This window comes from Berghia stephanieae, chromosome 1 (assembly GCF_034508935.2).
Source record: "Berghia stephanieae isolate SIO BIC M18660-M18661 chromosome 1, UCSD_Bste_1.3, whole genome shotgun sequence".
Classification (NCBI taxonomy): Eukaryota; Metazoa; Mollusca; class Gastropoda; order Nudibranchia; family Aeolidiidae; genus Berghia; species Berghia stephanieae.
In genome coordinates, this window is record NC_088360.1 from 43278073 (window position 1) to 43284119 (window position 6047).

Genomic DNA, 6047 nt, shown 5'->3' on the forward strand with positions numbered 1-6047 from the left:
TCCAGATCTAGGTCTAGTTCTAGCTTACGTAGACCTATATTTTATGATTAAAGTGTACAATTGCACGAAATTATAAATAAAAATACATTCCAAACTAGGTTTTTATTGAAGTTGAAGCAAAAATGATATCTCAATCTACACGTTTTGATGTTAAGGCTGATAGATAAACAGAATGAGAGTTCAGTTCTACTGATAAGTGATAATTTTTTTAAAAGGAGAAAAATAGAAGAAAGAGAAGAAATTATTTGTTAAAATCTTACTTTAAACTCGATACCTTTATGGCAAAATGAAAATAAATAAATAAAATAACGGAACCTCTCCCCCCTCCCCCCTCACGCAGATATTTCTCTCTCTCTCTCTCTCTCTCTCTCTCTCTCACACACACACACACACACACACACAAACACACATACTTTCCTCTTTTTTGGAAAGTTTCTCTGATTCTCTGCCATGCCTCCCCTCCCCGACAGCCGAGGTGGCAACTCTGTGTGAACAAAGCAAGATGGCGACAGGGACCTCTCTCCTTTACCTGTGCCCGATTGTTGACACTCCAAAGTTTCCATCACCGCACTGTCCAGTACAGTACTGACTGAAATAAAGAGAAAACGCCAGTCTTGCCACACTCAACCCCAAGATCAACTTTAACTGTGTAAATTTAATAATTCATATTTTTATATACCTAGTCAAAATCATCAAAAGAAGTAATGAGGAAGTGCGACATTTTGCTGAATGTGCGATTTCATAAAAGACAGGCGAGAGACCCACCAGTAACCTAGACTCTTGCACACCTTTGATTTATCATGCATTGAGCTGGTGTCAAACAAGATGGTCTAAAACAAAGTAGCCTACTTATCAAATAATATACCCAATATGCCCAACAGAATTATTGGGTTTTTTAAAAATCTTTTCTTTTCAGGAGAAAGGACAAAAGATCCAATATCATCATCAAGAGTGTGTTCTTGTCACATCAGAGATGGTGACAAAGCCAACCTCCCTGAATTGTTTGACAGAAATAAAAAAAAATTGTTTCCATCAGAGCCAGAAAGAAAGAAAAGAAAAGTGCCACAAGGAATTCCCACCCCATCTCAATTGGCACCAACATCAAGAAGTCCACCACCACCACCACCACCATCATCATCATCATCATCATCATCATCATCATCATCATCATCATCATCATCATCATCATCATCATCATCATCCTCCTCATCATCATCATCAGCTCAACTCTCTTCATCATCATCACAAAGTCCCACCTTAAAAAAAAACCAGATTCCTCATCATCATTATTTTCCTCCTCATCACCATCCTCATTATCTTCTCCCTCATCATCATCTCAACTCTCGTCACCATCATCACAGGATTCCATCTTTTAAAAAAAAACAGATTGTAGAACAAGTGAGGATATTTTAAATAGAACAACAAATTTAATTCAAGAACAAGAAATTACAGACAAAAATAAGGAAATAGCTAGCTTAAAAAACCCCAACTTAGTTAGATTCAACGCACTTACACTGTTTCAAGCCAAACAGAAAAAGTTCTTCGAATGGAGAAAGGTGTACATTCTTTTAAAATATTTAATATTATTGTTCAATATGTTGAGTGCTTTAGAGGTAACCTTATTTATTATAGTGGGTGGGAAGTTCAGGAAGAGACAGTTGCATTAAAAGACCAAATTTTCATTACACTTATGAAACTTAGACAGAACTACACTAACCTTCATATTTCACAATTGTTTAGCGTTAGTGAAAGTACTATAACAAATATTATACAAACTTTTATTAATGTTTTACATAAGCCATAAGCTTCTCTTTGAAAATGTTATGAAGGTTACATGCCCTTCTAGACATAAAAATAAACTATCAGCTCCATCATCATTTTTAAGATTTCCAAATTGCAGAATGATCAATGATTGTACAGATGACCAAATTGCTATTCCTAAAGAAATGGATAACCAACGGTTAACTTATTCTTCTTTTAGGTCCATGAATTCTGTTAAAGCTCTTGTTGGTGTGAGTCCAAATGGTGTGATAAATTTTGTTTCTAAACTTTATCCAGGGTCTGTCTCGGATAAGGTCATTGTACAAAATTGTGGATTACTAAAACTTTTAATTTTAAGCCCTGGAGATTTAATTTTAGCAGATAAAGGCTTCCTGATTCAAGATATTTTACCTCAAGGAGTAACTGTAAATATCCCTCCCTTTTTACATAATAAATTTACTGAAAATGAGATTTTATTAACAAAAGAAATTGCTTCATGTTCAGAGGGCTAATGAAAGACTAAAAATGTTAACATCCTCTCATATATTCCAACCATGTTAAGAGAAACATCTGATATTATTTTTCAATTAGTTGCAGCACTTGTCAATCTCCAGTCTCCTCTTATTAAGGAGACTGCATTTTGTTAGCTTTGCCATTTATTTTGTACAACACACATATTTTGTTCATCATCATTAAATCACCATTCAAAATAATGGTTTTGTAGGTCACCCATACATGATTTTACATGATAAACATGACAAATTATGGCATTGCTGTATCAATGTATGTTCAATGTCATTAACATTGTTAAATAAAATATGACAAATTAGTTTTGGACTGAATCAACCCAAGGCATCATCAAGATAGATCTGTGGAAGTAAAAGAATAAAAGATTCAAATTTAGAGCTGCGACCATGTTCAATAGGCAAAAAACAAACAAACTAATAAAACGTCTGTTGTGGTCGTGTGGTATGACACTCGCTTTCAGATCAGAAGGTCCTGGGTTTGGGTCTCGCTCGGCGCATAGTTGAGTCCTTGGAGAAGGCTCTTTACTCACAATCTCTCACCGTACTCAGGTGTCAAATGAATACCTGGCCGTTAACAGCGTTGTCTCTGTCCGAAAAAATTGTAATATCGCCTAACAGGCATCATGTCCCGTCTTACATGTTAAATGATGCTGTTGGCCAGGGACCCCTTGTAAAGCACTTTGAGCACATTAAGTGGATATTACGCTATATAAAAGCTCAATTTAAAAAAATTAAGTGGTTCTTTCATTCATCTTGCTTTGTTGATAAAGGGGAAACCCGAAACGTCCATTTTATCTGTTTTCGTATATTAAATTGAAGTTCACATTCAATTTCACAATGTTATTGATTTCTTCGAGTTTCAAGCTGCAACATTTACATTACACCTTAACCCAATAGGAAGTTTAGTTTACCGTGACTAACACTGGTCTAAATAAATAAATAAGATTCCCTTTATTCATCCCATAGAGGAAATTTATCTCTAGGGTCTATTCCCAGGGAAGACTGGAATAACCGCGGTGCAGCGCCGCAAATTGAGCTATGGCGAGGTGACTTGCTCAAGGCCACACAGCGCAGCGGCGGGTGAACGAACTCGGTACCTTTTCGTTCTGCTGATCCACGCTGCCCCTATGCCTACCATATGAAGTATGATAAAATGTCTAGCGTGATTGGTGATTGTGATGCTCATATATGAGCATTATAATAAAGGTTACAATACGATACTAAATAGTATGTAGTATCTAGACTATAGTCAATAGCAACGAAAATTAGCGAAGCAAGACCTCAAAGACTCAATTATTCTCTCTCTCTCTCTCTCTCTCTCTCTCTCTCTCTCTCTCTCTCTCTCTCTCTCTAACTAACTAACTAAAATCGAACGTTAACAGTAAAATCTTTCCATTGGATAAACTGAATCTGCCTAAAGTAAAAGTAAACTGATTATTGTCCAACAGTAGTTTTACGGGGATGTGAGATTTGAGAGTGAGAAGACGAAACGACTTACCTTCACAGAATACTCTTTATTCTTCGTGCTGGCTTGAACTTTGCCGAACATCATGCCATCCGAGTACGAGAAAGTCAAAACATGACCTGACTTATGATGGTTTTGACCTCTCGACACACTTTTATGCTCATTGGAGAAGTATTTCATAAGGGCGGTGATGGAAATAGAGTTCGTGTCAGCCATTTTTCTCGACTGTTTAGAGCCAGCCGGTTTGTTGCCATGCGTTGCTGCGCAGGATTACGTCACGACTTAGGAAGCCTATTGGATTTTGGTTGCGTGGAAGAAAAAAAAGGGGGAGGGGGGTGTCCATCAAGTAGAGAAATTCCTGAGCAAGAGGGGGGGGGGGGGGGGGGGGGGGTTGTTTGCTAGGAACTGTCAGATTGGCATTTTTCAGCAAATCGTGGCATTCATAGTGATATAATTCACTTGATTACATAACGGTATTCGGATTTACAGAAATTTTAAACAAGTTTCACCGATTAACAACATCAACTAATATTACTGCTGATATTACTGTCGTTTTTATGCCATCGATGTGATAATTATTGCCCTGGGAAATATTTAGTTAAACGTTTCGGCAAACTGTCACTTGGTTCTGTCTAGCTTCACATAAGTTAAGTAAAAGGGGAGACATTCCGAAAGCTCCTACATCCCCAGTATTCATTCAATTTGTATTTTCACCGTTGATCGTTTGTCAGGCGTTTATTTATTCAATTTGTCATCATATAAAAGCCTTTAAAAAACTATAGAACAAACCTTGACAGACTTGTGAAAGTTTAAAATTTCCTAATTTGACCATTGTTTTGATTCTCGGCCGCCATTTTAATTTGTGAAGTAGTGCAAAGCACTCCCAAGTAAAGCGTGGTAAAGACTTGCGACTTATTGATATTGATATCTACTGACTGATAAACTAAAATCATGCCGAATAAAGCATGGCAGCGACGACAAGCACATCGATTAAAATATGCATCTAATCGTAATCAAGCTAATCAAGAAAATGATTCTGGCAATATCGAATGAAAATAGTTCTTTCCCCGCGAAATTGCGGGCTTTTTACTAGTATATATATATATATATATATATATATATATATATATGTTCGACAAATGGATGATGCCAAGTCTGCAAAGATAGATCATCATCAAGCCCTACTGCAACCTCCTCGTGGTGTCGAACGGTAACAGGTCAAGCTGGCCAACTGCAGAGGGCGACAAGAATAGGCAATGGCAAACCATTCTTGTAACTTTGCCGAGTTAACTGCATGAATAAGTCCAAAAAGTTAAACGGTGACAGCGTAAAGGGGAGCATGTTTTCACGGAAGACTGCTGCCTCGCTCGGTTGGGAGCGTGATGTTCGTCAGGTCACACCGAACCGTCAGCCAGTTACTAGGCGAAATAAATTTAACAAATGTGACAAAACCAAAATTGGGACATGGAATGTCAGGACCTGTGCCCAAAAAGGAAAACTAAACAACATTCTGAAAGAAATGAAACGGCTCCAAATAAATATTCTTGGCCTGGCAGAGATGAGATGGAAAGAGCAGGGAACCATGTCAAAACAAGAAAACAACATGACATATAAGATCATATGGAGTGGTGGAACCTCTTTCCAAAAAGGAGTAGGGATGATCTTAGACCAAAAATCAACCAAATTTTACAAAGGGCACGTAGCAATCTCAGACAGAGTTTTGCTGGTTAAGCTAAGAGGACCTGTAGTTGACACCAATATTATTCAAGTTTATGCACCAACAGAAGAGGCGACAGATGCAGATATGACAGAGTTTTACCATTCACTAGACAAAGCAAAACGAATGTGTAAATCACAAGAAGTCCTTATGGTAATGGGGGACCTAAATGCTAAGATTGGCAGAGGCAGAGATGGTGACATAATCGGACCACATGGACTCGGAGACAGAAATGAACGAGGAAACATCTGGGCAGATTGGTGTAGAACAAATAAATTAATGATTTCAAACACCTGGTTTCAACAACACCCAAGAAGAACCTGGACATGGCAATCACCAGGGGACAGAGCAAGGAACCAGATAGACTTTATAGCAGTATCATCAAGATTCAGAAATGGCATATTAAATTGCAAAACCTACCCAGGCGCCGATGTAGACAGTGACCATGTCCCAGTTGTTTGTACAATAAGGATAAAGTTTAAAGCTATTCAGAGAACAGCTGGTAGAATAAAGAGGGATTACAGGTTATGCAAAGACAATGGCATACAAACAAAAATGAGAGAAGAATTTGAAAATG

At 37.6% G+C, this 6047-nt stretch overlaps 1 long non-coding RNA gene across 1 annotated transcript; it reads right to left on the reverse strand.

Moving 5' to 3' along the window:
• Positions 1 to 376: 376 nt before the first annotated feature.
• LOC144975306 (uncharacterized) lies at positions 377 to 4048 on the reverse strand. Its single transcript, XR_013645889.1, has 2 exons — positions 3787 to 4048; positions 377 to 2630 (listed from the first exon to the last, which is right to left on the reverse strand). It is a non-coding gene; the product is annotated as an uncharacterized LOC144975306 (long non-coding RNA).
• Positions 4049 to 6047: the final 1999 nt, after the last annotated feature.